The sequence below is a fragment of the Mustela lutreola genome, chromosome 8 (assembly GCF_030435805.1).
Source record: "Mustela lutreola isolate mMusLut2 chromosome 8, mMusLut2.pri, whole genome shotgun sequence".
NCBI classification, from domain to species: Eukaryota; Metazoa; Chordata; class Mammalia; order Carnivora; family Mustelidae; genus Mustela; species Mustela lutreola.
Genome location: NC_081297.1, coordinates 117,197,630 through 117,216,086, shown reverse-complemented (window position 1 = coordinate 117,216,086; position 18,457 = coordinate 117,197,630).

Sequence of the window (18,457 nt, the reverse complement as noted above, 5' to 3'; positions counted from 1 at the left end):
TCACCCTATCTTCACATTTTCTTTTATCTGCTTCAGTTTGCTCCATTTTAACCTCTATCATAATGGAATAATAGTTCCTCCTCCTATCAAACAAACCCTCCAACTGCCTCTGAGTCCTATCTCTTTCAGCTTCTCAAAAGTTTTTCAATTATTCCCTCACGAAGTAACAACATTATTATTTTTTTTTCCCCTTTCTAAAATTCCTGTCACTAAAGCCTTCCGGGATCTCCTACTTTGAAGACCAATCACCTAAAACAAAACTTCACTTTATCCTTCCATCATCTCCCAAATGTCTCCCTTCTGCTGTGTCTTAGCAAAGAGTGGACGTTTTGTCTGTGCTGTTACTAATCACTTCTCTTTTCAGAACTCTCCAGTCTTGCTTCATCATTTCCACTTTTTCTTAGAAGCACCATTTTCCAAATTGAAATCCTTCTCCTCTGCTTCCTCATTTCCTCCTATTTCAGCATAAAGTACTATGCACAGGTTTTTCTTCCTCTTACCTTACAGGCTTCCTTCTGTTACAGTACTTTGTTATCCCATCTCTGCATTATTTATTTATTTATTTATTTATTTGACAGAGAAAGAGATCAAAAGTAGGCCGAGAGGCAGGTGGAAGTGGGGGTGGGGAGCAGGCTCCCCGCTGAGCAGAGAGCCCGATGTGGGACTCTACCCTAGCACCCTGAGATCTTGACCTGAGCTGAAAGCAGAGGTTTAACCCACTGAGCCACCAAGGTGCCCCCATCTCTACATTTTAACATGCTTCTGGGATTCAGTTGCATCCACTTTTCTTCACCTCCTTTTTACTTTTCTTCTTTTACATCTATTTTTTCCTCTCTTTCTTTTCACTAACATCATGCTTTGGGGCATTTTTATTTAATCTTCTGATTTCAAATGATGACCATGCTGATTCCCTCAAAGTGTGTATCTCAGTGTAAGACTTGCTCTCTGACCTCCAAGTTTATAAGCCTGAGTGCTCACTTGACATTTATTCTTACAATACATATTTATTATGTTCCTATAAGGATCCCAGACACGTTTTTTGGTACTTGGGAATATATCTCTGAAAAAAGTGTTTATCTATAAAAGGGTCAGTAAGCTTTTTCAGTAAAGGGCCAGGCAGAAAATCTTTTAGGCTTTGCAGACTATATGCTCCCCTTTGTAATTCTGCTGTTGTAGAGTATAAGAAGCCAGAGGCAATATGTAAATGAATAGGAGGGCCTTTGTTCTAATACTTTACTTACAAAAACATATAAAAACAAGCAGTGGAATATATATGTCCTCTGGTTCATAATCAACTGATCCTGGACTATAACATCTCCAATTAAATTACTCCTGGGTATTTCAAATATTTCATATCTGAGGAAGAACTAAATTTTTCCTGTCATATGTTTTTCTTTAGTTTTCACAAACTCACCAATAAATGGTATCACCTTTACTTCATTTACTCAAACATTAAATTCTATTGTATTTTTAACAATTTTTTAGCATTGCATTTTATACATCTTTCATCACCAACATCCAATTTCTCAACAAGTCATGTAAATTGTATCTACAAGATAGACTTCATATCTACCCATTTCTTTTCATATCCACATCACTATTATTTTTCACTGGTCTGCTGCAAGGCAGTGTCTTACTTTACTAGCTATGTTTTTCTTTTTCCATGCATTTTCTACACAGCAGCGATAGTATTTTAAAAATACAAGTCAAATCATGTTATTTTTTCTACTGCAAACCATTCAATAAATTCCTTTGCCATTTGAAATAGTTTCAAAATGATCCAACTCTACTGGAATCCTTTAAGTTTCCTGAATATACCAAGGTCTTTCCTGTCTAGTGGAGTTTGCATCCACTATTTCTACACCTGGAATAGTCTCCCCATAGTTCTTTGTACAACTGGCTCCTCGTATATCCTTATTAAAGTGCTGCCAACATTGATCTCTTATGCCAGTTTCTATCATACCATTCTGTTTATTTGCTAGCACTTATCACAATCTACTTATTTATCAGTTCGTTATCTTTTGCTTCCTTTGATATACAACTCCTTGAGGCAGGGGCAGGATGCTGGTTTACTGTAGAATCCTCCCCCACAACCACCAAGCTCAATGTCTAAAGTCAGTGAACACTTAATAATTGAGTGAGTAAATGAATCTCTTTATTTTAAAGAATTATAAAGGAAAACAATAAACTAATAGAAACAAAAGCTTTTGTTTATTCATGTTCTTGAAGATTGTATGGTTTCATAATACAAAATTAGCTTATTCAATAGTTATTTAACTTATTCATTCTGTAAATATTAATTCATAAAGCAGTTCCTCAGTTTCAGCACTATTAACATTTTGGTCTGTTTTCTTTTCCTGGTGGGTGCTGGCAGTGAATTGTAGGATACATAGCAGTATCCCTATCTCTATCCACTAGGTATTAACAGTATCTTTCTTTTTTCCCCATCTCCCATCCATTTGTGACAAATTCAAATATCTCCAAACATTGCCAGGAGTGCCCTGGAAGGGAAAAATTACCCTCCCCCACACCCCGCCCAGACATAATTGAGAACTACTGATGAAATGATATTTGCTGCAGGCTGCATATTTTACAAAATAAATAAGAGACTTTCTTGGTGCCCTCAAAAGCCTAAAATCTGGCTCGATGGGTTAAGCCTCTGCCTTGGGCTCAGGTCATGGTCTCAAGTCATGGTCCGGGGATTGAGCCCCACATAGGGCTCTCCAATCAGCAAGGAGCCTGCTTCCTCCTCTCTCTCTGCCTGCCTCTCTGCCTGCTTGTGATCTCTGTCTGTCAAATAAATAAATAAATAATCTTAAAAAAAAAAAACCCTAAAATCTAGTTGGAAACAGAGATAATTAAACTAGTAATCTCATATAACTGCTATGAAGAAATGTAGGGTAAAATTGAAGTATGCAGCAAGAACTGAAGGTAAACCAGGTATTGGGAAAAACTTCCCTTCAAGAAGCAGTTGTAAGCTGAGATATTAGTGTTCTAAAAGATTAAGCTAATTAAAGATTGAGAAGGGAGTAGATATAGAAGAAAAGAGTACCCCAGGCAGAGGAAGAAGCATGAGAAGAACAAAGTATGGCCCATTTGAAGAAGTGAAAACAAAATGTCAGTTTATCTAAAGTATGGAGGGCAATCCATCATATGAAACCTAGAGAGGTCAGCAGGTGCCAGGTTATATTTACACAGGTGCATTCCATTAAAGATTTGTGACTTTATTCTATAAAAGCCATAAAAAGGGTAAGGATATGATCAGACATGAATTTTAAAAATTCGCTCTTGATTACTTCAATAAAATGGATCAGAGGGAGAATGGAGACCTATAACCTGAACACAGGGATCATGATGTAGTGTTTCATACACCAAGTAATGGTAAAAGCAGTAGAGAAGGAGAGAAGTGGAATAGGAGAGTTTTTTTTTTTTTTTTAGTGTTTTTTGTTTTGTTTTGTTTTTTGTTTTTTTGTTTTTTGTTTTTGAGGGCTTAGTGATTACCAGGAATAAAAGAATCATGATGTAAGCAACTGAGCAGATGGTGGTACTTTGTTATTTTTAATGCTAGGTCCACACCCAAATAATTCAGAGAATATTTCAGAAGATATAAATATACCTTTGGAGACAGAGAAACTCTTCTTATTGGCAATTTATGACATTTTAAATTTTGCTTTTTTGATTTATTTTCATTGCTGTATTATTTATGGATTTGTTATCCGTTGTGGCCTAACAAATTACTATGAATTCAGTGATTACAAACTAGGAATATATATTTCTTCATAGTTCCTGTTGGTCAAGAGTCAAGGTATGATTTTTTTGAGTCCTCTAGTTGAGAGTCTCTCACAGACTGGAAACAAGATATCAACCAGAGTTGGGGAATTATGTGAAGGCTTGAGTGCAGAAAGATCTGTTTCTAAATTCATCAGTGGTTGTTAGCAGGATTCATTTAGTTCTTCCTGGTCTGCAAAACTGAGGCCTTTAGTTCCTTCCCTAGAACTGACTGTGGTGTTCTTTTAGTTTCTTGTAGCAGAGGACTTTCCACATGGGATTTTGCTTCATCAAAGCAGTAAGAGAGAGGCTCTGCTAGTGTGACAAGGTTGTAATCTCTTGTAGACTTATCATGGAAGGACATCCTCTTGGCGTTCCCATATTCTCTTGATAAGAACAAATTACTCCGGAGAAGAGACTACAAAGGCCATGAACACAAGGGCCTTGGAATCTTTTGGTGCGTCTTAGAAGCTTGTCTACCAAAATTTCTGTATTACATCAAACATGTAGATTAAAATAAAATAAACATAATGTAAACATTATGGCGGGGTGCCGGGGTGGCTCAGTGGGTTAAAGCCTCTGAGTTAGGCTCAGGTCATGATCCCGGAGTCCTGGGATTGAGCCCCTTGTTGGGCTCCCTGCTCAGCTGGGACCCTGCTTCCCTTCCTATCTCTCTGCCTGCCTCTCTGCCTACTTGTGATCTCTGTCTGTCAAATACATAAATAAAAATCTTAAAAAAAAAAAAAATTCTGGCTTTTAGATGTAGGGAGTCTAAAATAAATATTTTAGGTGTAGTGAGTTTAAAATCAAAATAAGAATTATAAAACCAACATTATTGGAATTAGTTCTTCCCATAAATAAATTTATACACAATTTGGAAGCTAATATGTAGCACAGAGAAAGAAATATAAGCTCTATATAGAATATGCAAGTTGAAATAATAAATTGGAAAAATATTTATAGAATGGGCTGAGAATAGGCAGGAGCTGTAGAGAAGAGGACTGAGGATACTTTCCAGGGACTATAAACTTAAAAGCATACATTGTTTTAATTTTCTTTAAGAATGTCACATTATTCCTGGGACGCCTGGGTGGCTCAGTTGGTTAAGCAGCTGCCTTCAGCTCAGGTCATGATCCCAGCGTCCTGGGATCGAGTCCCACATCGGGCTCCTTGCTCCGCGGGGAGCCTGCTTCTCCCTCTGACTCTGCCTTCCACTCTGCCTGTGCTTGCTCTCGCTCGCTCGCTCTCTGACAAATAAATAAATAAAATCTTTAAAAAAAAAAAAGAAAAAAAGAATGTCACATTATTCCTGTTAAGAAACATCTAATTTTGACTGATTTTAAAGCTTGATGGCTTAATGTCTTTATAAAAGTTGGGACACTCAGTATAACATCTTTTTGCCAAGTACCTTATTTTACATAACTTCCTGCACATTGTTTGGAATTGATCTAGGCAGACTTTAATCAGGTTTGTGAAAGTCTGTAAATTGTCAAGCTTAAAATGTAATGTTTGGTCTACCCATTTTAGAGGACTCTTAAAACGAACATAATTCATCTGTGGCAGTAACAACTGGAGTTTAGGAATGGCTTTTTCTTTTTTTTACATTATTCTCAGTAGTTTGGTGGTTTCCAGAGAATGAAAGCTTACAGATATTTTGCTTATCTTCACATGACATCTTATAATAGTGATGTTTGTAGTTTATTGATTTTGTAAGCATGTATGATTTAATTTTTTTCATCAATATTTTCCATTTTATTTCAAGTTGATGCTTGAGTGCCCTAAATATTGTTTTTATCATTCCCAGCACACATTTTTAAGCTTTAAAAATAACTCTATTCTATTTCATAATTCATTTTAGTGAGAATTTTCCATGCAAGCAACTCAGGAAAGGGCTATTATTTTTAAATATCAGTTTCTATGTTCTGTATTATTCCTGAATGTCAGGTCAGCACTGCCAATTCTATGATTTAATTATTTGATCCATGATGTCAGACACTTATTATAAATAATGAACAGTACTTCCTTTCATCTAGAGCAAATGTTATTCATATGGAAATTGGCCAATTTGGAATTTAACAAGAAGGGAAGTAAGATAATTTATTAGATTTCTTTTAACTTTGCTCATGTCCAATAATGGGCAATGTATACTAATAATACTGTCTGCTGTAAGTCAGTAAGATAGTAGTTTCAGGTAGAGACTTGGCAAAATTTCTAAGTTCCAAGACTATCTCTCTATTTACATTTCTACAAATGAAAATATTAACAAGTCAAATATCCTATTTAAAAAAGTGTTGCTAGGGGCACCTGGGTGGCTCAGTTGGTTAAGTGTCTGCCTTTGGCTCAGGTCATGATTCCAGGATTCTGGGATCCAGCCCCACATCAGGCTCCCTGCTTAGCAGGGCATCTGCTTCTTCCTCTCCCTCTGCACCTTAATGCCCCCTCCCATGTTCTCTCTCACTCATTGTCTCTCTCTCTCTCTCAAATAAATAAATAAAATCTTTTAAAAAAGTTGCTAGTATTGAACCGTGTACACTATGTTAGGTAATAAAGGGACCAAGTAAGATAAAAGACCCCCAAAAAACCAACTTGAATTTCAGCACTTTTAACCTGCTGTCAAACAATGGGGAGAAAAGAGACCAACATTGGATTTCTGAGGTTTCTTTGAAGGGAAATGATGAGATTCAAACTTCCATCACCAAAGAGAGAAGATATGGAGGAAAGGACATGTAGGGGAGAAATGGAAGCTACCAATTCTGGTAGGGGTTGTGGGAAATGAAATCATTCCTAATGCTGAGATGATGGTTTATGCCTTACAGCAAGACTTGAGACCAGCAGAACACTGTCATTGTAGAATGCTAGTGAAACCACAGAAAGTGCAACCACAGAAAGGAGCAGGTCCCTGGACCATGGTGAACTTGGGAAGTCTGGCTGTATAACACAGGCTTCGTCTCATGGCAAGGATTCCCAAATCGACACTGAAAACAATGAAGATATCCACCATCTGAGGACCATATATACTTACATAATTCATTGATCAAATTAGGGGACCTAGTTCCATCTGTACTAACATGGCAAGGAGGTTCAAGACCTTCTCAGGGAATTGGTAAAGAAAGGGAGAGTCAATGACAGAGTTGTGGGTTTTTTGTTTTTGCCTTGCCTTTTCTCTTTCTTTTCTTTCTTTCTTCCTTCCTTCCTTCCTTCCTTCCTTCCTTCCTTCCTTCCTTCCTTCCTTTCTTTCTTTCTTTCTGTCTTTCTTTCTTTCTTTCCTTTTTTTTTTTTTCTTGGTCATTGTTTTTATAACTATCTGTTAAGAGGCATCTGGGTTGACGCATGGGTTGAGGCAGATTTGACTAGATTTAGAGAAACAGTTGCTGGGATATTTTTCCTTTTGGCTGTTCAAAATCTATAACATTACTTTGAATGAATTTTGGTTGCATGCATTTGAGGAATATAGAGAAGTATAAAATGATCTTTGCCAATATGGAATATGTATGCTAGGAGAGAATGTAATAGTTCAAATATATAGCTCCCAATAAATGGTATTGTATCATAAAGACAACTAATACTGAAAATTATTGCTTCAGTAGTTTTAGGGGAAATACTTCAAACTGGTGAACCAAGAGAGCCTCCTAGAGGATGAAGGAGATGGTGTTTGAAATGGGATTTACAAGGTGGATATTCTTTCCTCTGACCAAAAAGAGTGGAAAGACATAATAGTGCTTATAAACAATAAAGGCTAACAAGCATCATTTTGACAAATGATCTTCTCACTTAACTTACAATTCTAGTATATCTTTGATACTTTAAGATTGTTTTAATATTTGTATGTATGTTAGTTAAAAATCAATCTGAAATGGGGAAAATCTATTAGATCATTTCATTAACTGCTATCAATCAATTAATTTAATTAATTCAAATAAAAGTCTCTTGCCTTGGTCGAAGGTAATGAATGTGAATTCAAAAATAATGTGAATTCCACATTAATTCACAAATCAATTTAATTTATAAAAGCATTTTTTAAATGAATGTTTTCCTGTCTTGTTTCTTAAAATCTCTTGCTTCAAACTTGCCTGTCAATGGACTATTGTGAGAAGTTGCCCTGACCATAAGGCCTGAAAGGAGACACTTAACAAAAAAAAAGAAAAAAAAGATATACATATATATCTTTTTTTTTTTTTTGAAAGATTTTATCTATTTATTTGACAGACAGAGATCACAAGTAGGCAGAGAGACAGGCAGAGAGAGGGGGGAGTATCAGGCTCCCTGCTGAGCAGAGAGCCTGATGCGGGGCTTCATCCCAGGACCCTGGGATTATGACCTGAGGCAAAGGCAAAGGCTTTAACCCACTGAGCCACCCAGGCAACCCCCACCCTTTTTTTTTTTTGTTAAAGCAGTTTTAGGTTCATGGCAAAATTGAGAGTGAAGCACAGAGTTTTCCTACATATTCCTTGCCCCAACATATACACAGCCTTCCCCATTATCAACACCCCTTGCCAGAGTGGAACGTTGGATACAATTGAACCTACTCTAACACATCATAATCATTGAAAGTCCATAGTTTACATTAGGGTACATTCTTGATGCTGTATATTCTATGGGTTCAGACAAATGTATAATGATATCTATCCATCATTATAGCATCATATAGAGGAGTTTAACTGCCCTAAAAATCCTTTGTGCTCTACCTATTCCTCCTTCATGCTACCCCCAAACTCTAGCAACCACTGATCTTTTTAGCCTCTCTACAGTTTTGCCTTTTCCAGAATGTTAGTTATAATTGTACAGTATGTAACTTATTTAGATTGACTTATTTCACCTAGTAATACGCATTTAGACTTTCTTCATGTCTTTTCATGGCTTGACAGCTCATTACTTTTCAACACTGAGTAATATTCCATCATCTGCATGTCAGTTTATTTATCCCTTCACCTACTGAAGGATATCTTGGTTGCTTCCAAGGTTTAGAAATTGTAAGTCAAACTGCTATAAGCATTCATGTGCAGGATTTTTTTAGACATGAGTTTTCAATTTTGGGGGGTAAACGCAGGGAACACAACTGCAGGGTCATGTAGTAAGAGTATGTTTAACTTTATGAGAAACCGTCAAACTGTCTTCCAATGTGATTATATTGTTTTGCATTCCTGCCAGCAATGTATGAGCGTTCCTGTTGCTCCATATCTTCACAGCATTTGGTATTGTCAGAGTTTTGGATTTTGGCAATTTTAATAGATATGTGGTGGTATTTGTTGTTTTAATATACATTTCCTTGATGATATATGAAGTGGAGTATTTTTTCATATGCTTATTTGCCATCTGTATGTCTTCTTTGGTGTGGTGTCTGTGAAGGTGTTTGGCTCATTTTTTTTTTTTTTTTAATAAGGATGTTTGTTTTCTTATTGTTGAGTTTTAAGAGTTCTTTGTATGTTTTGGTAACAATCCTTTATCAGATAAGTCAAGGGCACCCATTCTTAATCCTATGACCTCCTGGCAACGATGGTGTGAAACAGCCAGTTCCAATCTACCAGCAATTAGCCACCTAGCAACGAAATACATTATCTTATCTTCTCTTTATCCCTTAAAAGACACCAAGATTAGTCAGTAAATTTATGGTGGAAGGCTGACATAGAAGATGGATCAGAGTTAGCACAGTGCCTGGGTCAAATCATGTTCAAGCCTGTTATATTAAATGCAGAAATCTAGATTCACTGAAGAATGACAGTTTTCAAAGAGAGAAATTTAGTAAATTTGCATAGAGAATTCCTGACCACAGGAACTTCAAAAGTAAAGAAATACAGAGAGTAGCTTCTTTAAAACTGGCAGCTTCCTGGTTCCTTATTCTAGATTCTGAAGACCTAGCTATGGATTATTTCCTTTCATGATTCCTTCTAGTTTTATATGAGCTGGCCTGAGCCAGTTATGTTCCCTACTGTCAAAAGAACATTGACTAGAACATGTAAGAGATGGATTCAGATTAAAATACAAGGTTCACATTTTTTTTGTCGGAAAAAAGCACTAGATTTTAGAGCAGAAAGAGGCTTACAAAAGAAAAGATAAGAAATCCCCATGAAAAATTAGCTATGACTATGATTTTGCTTCAGATTTCTGGTCCAAAATAGATGCTACTTTATCCAATCAACCATTCGCTTAGTCTGGTTCTAGACTTGAAATTTTCTATGAGGAGTTGGATTTTTTCATTGTTTGGTTAGAGTAAAATTAATTAATTAATTAATTAAGAAAGAATGTTCATTGGACAGGTGCTACTGAGATAGGGAAACTGAAGGGACCCCACAGAAAAGCCTTTTTTTTTTTTTTCCTTTTGTTCATTTCCCAGGTTCTCTTCTTCCTAGGACCTACACCCCCACCCTGCTCTACGGATGCCTTGTAATGCAAATATCCTATGTCCTCCTTATATAGGACAAAGATAATGATGGGAGGCTTCCAGCACAATAGATACCATCTAAGGAGTGACCCTGCAGGATCCTCATAACTGTTCTCTAAGACAATGACTCCAAACACTTTGATGCCAAGACCCCTGACTTCAGGAAAAGAATGACTTATAAAGGACACCTGAACTCTGTCCTATTTCAGACCAGTTCCTGGATGCCTAAGAGGACACATGCACTAGTCCCCAAGCTAAGAGAAGGCTCGTGCTCTTTTCCTTTCTGAGTCTTTCAAATACTGAATCCATATTTCTCTCTCTCTCAACTTCAGGATTTTAGTATAAGTGCTGCCAAAGCAAGCACTCTCTCAACTTCAATAAACTCTGCTTTTACCTCCTGCTGGCTCGCATTTGATTTCCTTTCTTCAGGATGAAAATGAAGCCAAGGACCCTCTTGGCTAGGCCTGTGGTACCCCTCTGGATTCTATGACCCAGCCTGATAGGATAGCATCACTATGATATCTCAGGACATTCAAGGTTGAAGATGCATGCCAGAAACAGAAATGAGTGAACAGAATACTAGGGAAACCAAGAAAGTTTTCTCTCTTTGTTTCTCCATTCCTCCTCCTCCCCTTTCTCCCTCTTGAGTTTTCCTTTCTCCACTCCCCACCTCACTTGGATCATTTTCTTTTACTTCCCCCTGTGTATCTGCTTTAATATTTTCTCTAATTGTCAACCATAGTTTCCTACTTGTTGCCCTGGATAGCAAAATAATGGCCAAGAACAACTTTTGGATTTACCTGAAGGGAAAAGAGGATCTCTTCATTAGTTCCCAGAGTCCAACTCAAATAAATTAACTCTCACTATTTGTACCCACTCTCCAAGTCCTTTTATGCCAAAAGGTAGTCAATGCAAATATTTCTTGTTTTGTGGTTTGTTTGTGAAATCCCTTCTTTGTATGGTATTTGCTATATTCTAAAAGCATTACAAATGCAACTTCATGAAATAAGTTTTTGCATATTACTGTTAAGTTTTTGAAAGTATAATGTTACATTAATTTTATTAATCTGTTCAACCAAAAGTGAAGTCGTAGAGGTATAGAAACCACCCTATGCATTAAGAAAAATAATAATATAATGAAAAAAAAAACCCCACTAGTTAATTATTTAGTACAAACCAGCTAATCTTGCTTTTGCAAAAGATTTCCTCCTCTTGAAGATGAGGGGGGCAACCCTGAGAAACTAACTTCCTGCCTAGGAACACATTAGATATAGAAATATAGGTGAGTTACATCTGTGGAAACAAATTATAAATTCCTAAATATGCATTTTTGTGTAGTTACATTAATTGTTTTATTTAAGTATTGTAGGATACAGAAACATTGGGTCGGTGTTCTTCTTTATGGAATTTTACCCCATGATACTTTTATTTATTCTAAGGGAAATGAGAGCACCATTAAATATACATTTGCATGTACTTATATATACATGTATATATACATACAGAATAATTTTTTTCTATAGGATTTGATATTGTTTTGGGGGTTTAACATACTACAAAATTTTGTTGTGGAAAGAATATAGTGGAAATTTGTGTTGTTGTTTTTTTGTCAACAGATCTCTACTTTTCCTCTAGGTGACCACTTCTACTCTCTACCTGCAACCACATGTTTACATAAAGCTACCTGCTAAGGTGCATTTGTTTTAATCCATGAATGCCATAAGTCTCATCACATATATTATCAAATAACCTGGGTTATTAAATACTTTAAAAATTAGATAAACTGGAAATGCAGATGGTTTCTATTTATTGCTTCTCTATACAGTGTTTAGGAAATACGGCTGGCATAGTTTTTCCAGTTTAAACTCAGTTTCTTAGAACTAATACAGCTGCACCAAAGAGCCTTACAGTAAGTGTTTCAAACTTCCTTTTAGTCTTTAATTCTAAACACCCACAAACACCCTGAAGGAAGGTTGAACTCAGGGGAAAAGACAAAAGTACAGGATCAATAACGATGTGAGGTCTTTTGCTCCAACAATGCCTGGGGCAATTAGTTACCTACTTTGGATGTGCTCTGGCAGAGAAAGAGAAGCAAAAAGCAAAGGTTTTTCTGTATACTTGAGTAGCTTGTTGAGCTTAGTCAAGCTCTGTGTACTGTCTTCTGTGCTGAGATCCCTGTAAATCTTAACAACTGTTTTACTACCTAGCTGAGCCATGTCAGAAGTGTACATGGACTCTTATTTCAGATTTCTCTGAATTCCTAGCTACCTGCCACCAGTCAAGGCTTTTCTAACCTTCCTTTGAAATGAAAAATAGTTTGAGATGTTGGCCTAGACATAACAATGGTGAAAAAGAAAAAAAAAAGTTGGAGTAATAAAAATTGTTTTAACAAAGGGAAAGAACACAAGGTTGTCTTAGCCATTTGTGAGCTATACCTATAGAACTTTGATATTATTACTTATAGGTTATAGGAAGCAGTGAGGGTCATTACATAATGCCTAAAACCAGGTTTGCACATTTGGAAACAGTCCAACATATTCCTTCAGTTCACCTGTAAAACTGAGACAGGGGAACTTAAGGGACCCTATAAAAGACTGCTTTTTTGCTGCTTCTGTTCTTGTTAGGACCTACAACCCTACCTTATAGCCTTGGGGTCCCATGATGTATATTCTTGTAAAGGTCAAAGAGTTAATGATTTATTTCTTTTGAGTCTTCCAACACAATAGGTAACATCTAAGGAGTGATCAGGCAGGGTTATCATGTAAGTCAGTGAGCCCACTGACTCACCAAGACACCTGGCTCTAGATCATATTTGACTAATGGAGGACATCTAAACACTCCTCTTCATTTTAACCAGTTCTGCAATACCTGAGAGGCATGCCCACCAGACCACAGTCCTCAACAAAAACCCAGACCCCAAGCCAAGTAAAGACAAGACTCATTCTCCATTCCTTTCCAAGTCTCCCAGATGTTGTCTTTATCTATACTCTATGTCTTCAGTAAATTCTGCTCTCATTTCCTCTTAGCTTGCATTTGATTTCCATCCTGCATGAAGCCAAGGACCCTCTTGGCTGGTCCTGCCCAACCCACTCTGGGTCCTCCACCTGGTTAGCATGAATCAAAACAAAGAATAGCAAAATGTTTTGCCAACTATCTATCTCCCTACCCCCAATACCCTTCTATAGTACTAGAAGTTCCATCTTTATGGAGATTAGGATAATTATTAGCTTGTATTAACTATTATTTCAAATACTTGTAGTTCTAATTAGTCAAAAGTAGTTAATATATTATCAAAAATGTGTGGTTTACTGTAAACTTATGTAAGGGACAAAAAATAATTTTTGCTCTACCCTTTAAGGTTCTTGGCTGAGACTAACATGTAATAAAAGACAGATTAACAGAAAAAAAAAACAACAACACACATACAGAAATTTAATAACACATATCCCTCCTGCATGAATGGGAGATACGCAGGAAAACTCAGTAACACCCAAAATGGCTCAAGCTATCACCTTAAATATTATCTCCTGCTGAAGACAAAAGAAGATGTTTGGGTTAAGGAGAGCCAGTTTATGGGAAGTTATTATCAAAGCACAGTAAACAAATATATGGTTGATGCACAATTTTAAGTCATAAATTCTAAGTCAGAAATTCATAAATTCTGATAAATTTCTAGGGACTTAGCCATCCTTTTCTTCTTGCTACAGAAAGGGAGAAACCCTTAAAAATGAAGATTTCTCTTATAAATATCTACTACAAAAGAGTAATTTTTATGCAATTTTCAGAGCTTCTCCTGTGTCTCTTTTTCCTTAAAAATAATCAGCTCAAGATAATCCTTATGCCAAAAAGGCATACTTGAGGACGTTACATTTTGCTTCTCTTCACTTATTAAACATAATAATTAAAACAAACAAACAGACAAAAAAATGTTTGCCAGACGGTGTTTTAGCAACTGACCATAAATGAATTCAAACTAATAGTTTAAATGATGTAGGAAGCTTCTTAGGTAAACTTTCTGTCCACGGGTAGAAAAATTTAGAAGTAAGCAAATAAAAGCTTAAAGACATAAATTTTATAGTTGAAAGACATAGAGATCCATTCAAAATAAATTCACTAATACTTTACTCATTTTATACAAAGAAACTGTAGAAAATAGTAAAAGGAATAACTCATGTTAGAACACATAGCCTGACTTTAGGAAAGGTGATGTGATCATTGGTAAACATTCTTGTGACCAAGCTTAATTCAAAGTAGGGCTTTTTACAAATTTATATGTGATTCAGATGGTGCCAATAAAATAGAAAGAGGGGAAATACTGCCTTTTTTTTCCTAAAAAAGGCCATAACTGAGTTAAAATATTAGCTACAATTTATTAAGAATTACTATCTGCTAATTTATAGATGTGAAATGTTTAATATGAATTTTATTATTCACAGAAAACTATTCTGTGAACTAAGGGGAAATAAGGAGTTTTGGAAGATGATGGAATATGGCAATATTTGTAGTCAAATTTAATAGAGGCTTTCAAATATAACCCTGGTTTAGAATTTTGCACTAGTATTTTTGGCAGGTAATTCTTTTTTTTTTTTTTTTCAGGTTTTATTTATTTATTTATTTATTTGACACAGAGAGAGAGAGAGATCACAAGTAGGCAGAGAGGCAGGCAGAGAGAGTGGGGGAAGCAGGGTCCCCACTGAGCAGAGAGCCTGATGTGGGGCTGGATCCCAGAACCCTGAGACCATGACCTGAGCCCAAGGCAGAGGCTTATCCCACTGAGCCACCCAGGCGCTCCTTGGCAGGAAATGTTTTTAGATACTTATTAGCAATTCAACTTCTAGGGATTTCTAGTAACCTCTGACTTTTTGGCAATAATAGGCAGCTGTGAGAGCGGTCCATTTGCCTTGGAAGAGGGGAATACATCCAAGAACAAAGACATCATTGCACAGTTTTGTATTTCAAATCAAACTTCTCCTAAAACCCATAAACTAAGCAATAATCCTGAAAGCCAAGATTGTAATTATGGAGTTAGGGCTCTGTGAGAGAAAAATATATGTTGAGCTTCAAGGGACTAAGAACTTTAAAGAATCTAGAGTGGAATCTAATTACTACCACAAAACAAGATAAAGGAAAAATCAGATAAATTGTCTTAATTGGAGAGAAATGTGATGATTTTTCCAGCCCCTGACTGTGGTTTGAATTTTGAACTAGAATCTTAGGAACACCTAAGCACTCCTGAGGATTTGAATGTGGACTCCCTTTTGGTAGAGGTACCCGTGAAAGTGACCTGGATTAGGAAAGGAATGATCTAGTTTTCAGTGATCACTGCCAAGCATCATGGACAGTGTTATTGGAGGCCATGAAATGCTCAGGAAATCAGAGCGTCTTGGAAAAATTCTATATTTTTTATATATATTTTGATATTGTAGAACTTCAGCTCTTTCAGAAAAAAATCATAGAGCTTTCCTTAGAACATTCTTTCAACTAAAGAAAAAGACCTTTACAGGATTGCACACTTTCTCCTTACAAGCCCTATGAATTAGATTTTATTTTCTCTACCAAAAATTGAAGAAATTGATATTTAAAATGTTTAAATAATTTCCCCAAAGCTTCACACCGTATACTGCAGAAACAGAATTCCAACAAACCTAGGTTTTTCTGACTTTTCAGCTCATGTTTTTGTCACCATGGAATATCAACCTTGCTACAACCTAATGTGAGAAACTCATCTTGACAGATGAGTGTGCAGAGAATGCCACCCATGTTTTGTATCCGTTGTGAAAAGCCACTAACAATCATTTTATTTTTGGATGTTGTACTCTGAGCACGTGCCTCTTTTCATCTTGGAAATACACAGTACTTTGACTTTTTTTTTTAAGCAAAAACAACTTTGTTTATTTGAATGGAAAAGGAGGGATACACTAATGGTTTTATCTGGGATAAGAAGAAAAAAGGAGGTCTTACATTAGCCTATGATATCAGGGCTTATTGTAAGTACAAAGAATGCTTAGTAAGAGACTGCTCTTTCTTATCAGGAACACATGCTTTTTTCTGAAAAAGGGAAGGATTCTTTTTTAATGAAAGCAAGCTTTGTGTTCGTAAATGTAAGAATTTCAGTTGTGTAATGTAAGGATTTTAGCTTCATTCAGTTGTGTCTCTCCAAAATCTATTTGAATATGCATTTACTTAATAAAATATTTATTGAATATATATTATATTCTTGGCTTTGTATTAGGCATTGGAAATAAAAAGTTTAATAAGACACTATTCTTGTCCATAAAAAGATAATTGCATGTGGAGACAGACAAGTTCATATTCCCTATCTAAGGATATGATATTTAACTCATAAATCTCATGCACTATTTATTGATGACACACCTGATACCAAAATTATGTTAGTAGATGTGTTTTCTGTCCTCATGGACATTTTATAAAGAATAAAGAGAAGTGAACAGGCAAATACCGTGTGTATGATAAGATCCGAGAGAGAGAAAAGGAAGGGTCTGTGGAACGTTTGAGAGGTCTGTCTAACCCGTATCTAAGGATCTCTTCCCAGGGGAAGCCATATCTAAACCAAGAAACAAAGTATTAGTAGAAATTCTGGCCGAAATACTTGCAGAATTCCATGCATCAGGAAGATTAAGTGCACTTGAGAAGTATGGTCAGTTTGAGAACTGAAAAAGACATTAGCTAGACTGAAAAAATAGGAACTTCATCTTCTGATTGTGAAATCTTGACTAACAAAAAAGCTATAGAAAAACATTTGTTGTCATTAACTTATATTGATCATTTTTGCAAAGTAATTCAAAGCCATATTAACTGCATTTTAATATAAATCAAAACTTGAATTCTATTCTCTTCTTAAAGTTGTGTGACATTATCAGTTTCAGCAGTGATGACATATTCTTAGTAGTTTTCATTGTTCTGTCTGTGTCAAACTTTCCACCAAAGAACCCAAATTGTGACATATTTCTTTCAAGAAGTTCCAATAGAATTTTATTTAATTTTCATCATATAACTGGATTCCTTTTTCTGAATGCAAATTAACAAAACTTATAAGATTTAACTTATAAAAAAGAATAATGCTCTTATTTACAATTCAGTAAATGAAAAGTGGTTGAAAAGATTCTGTAATTTCCTGACATTATGATTGGCTCACTTTCAAATTTCTTACTTCCTGTTGTATTCTCAACATTTTCAAAGTTAATTTATGTCACTATTTGCATAAGCACACAATCTGCTAAAGTTTTTTCCTCCTTCTGAAGTTCAAAGAGTTCGTGTGCCAATTTTCATTCCCTCTGTCATCAGGGAAGCAATATTATATATCAGTGAATATGCTTTGCTAAACTTCTATCAATCTTAAACCGCAGGAAATAAGCCTAGTCACCCTTAAACTCCTGCTGTCAATCAGAAAATCAGAAAGCAGGATACAAATAACATATGCTCATAGCATTGTAGAATCCACATGTGGTTGACATACTGAGTGATTCATAAATATATATCTTTTACCCCCAGAAAAGAAGCAGAATTTGAATGAATAATAAGAGGCCAAAGTGAATCCTAAACATTCAAGTTACTTCCAGAGATCAGAAAAAGGGAAATGAATTTTTCATTAAGGGAGACAGTGAATAAAGTATAGGCAATTTGTTATAAATGGCTTTAGGATAAGCTAGGTAAATTTTACATTAAACATGAAATATAAATGCTGATTTCATACATATATATTTAATTTTTTTCTAAAGGGAAAACTGGATATAATCTATGAATCAAGATTATCTTTATAAAAGTCTATTTTAAGAATTGACTACTGGTTTTAGCCTATTTCTAGTTAAAAAGAAACCTTTTATTTTAACATTAGTTATCCGTATGCTGCATTTGTCTCGTTTTTGAATGAATACTGTGTATTTTAATTATTACTCTGGTTGACTTTGATTCTGGCATTCACTTTTTGGACAGATAATATTAGAGATTTATGACAAATTGTTACAGAAACTCTTAAATAAGATTATTAGAAAGTCGGAGTTTGAAAACAATTTCAAACATTGCCACTATTTGTTCTGATTCATTCAAAGTTGAAGAATTCCTACAGCTATCTGGCATTAATTTTTTTTTTTTACAAGCCATAGGTAATCATTGTTTTTATTTTTAAAATATTTTGGCATTAATTTTAGCAGTTTTGGTTAATATTCAAAGATTTCTTCAGTTTCATCAAACTCTTTTTAAAATCTGCTTTATCTCTTTTCTTAACAATTAGTGATTATCTACAATAACTAATTTATATCGGCCAGTTCACATGACTAAGTATATTATCCT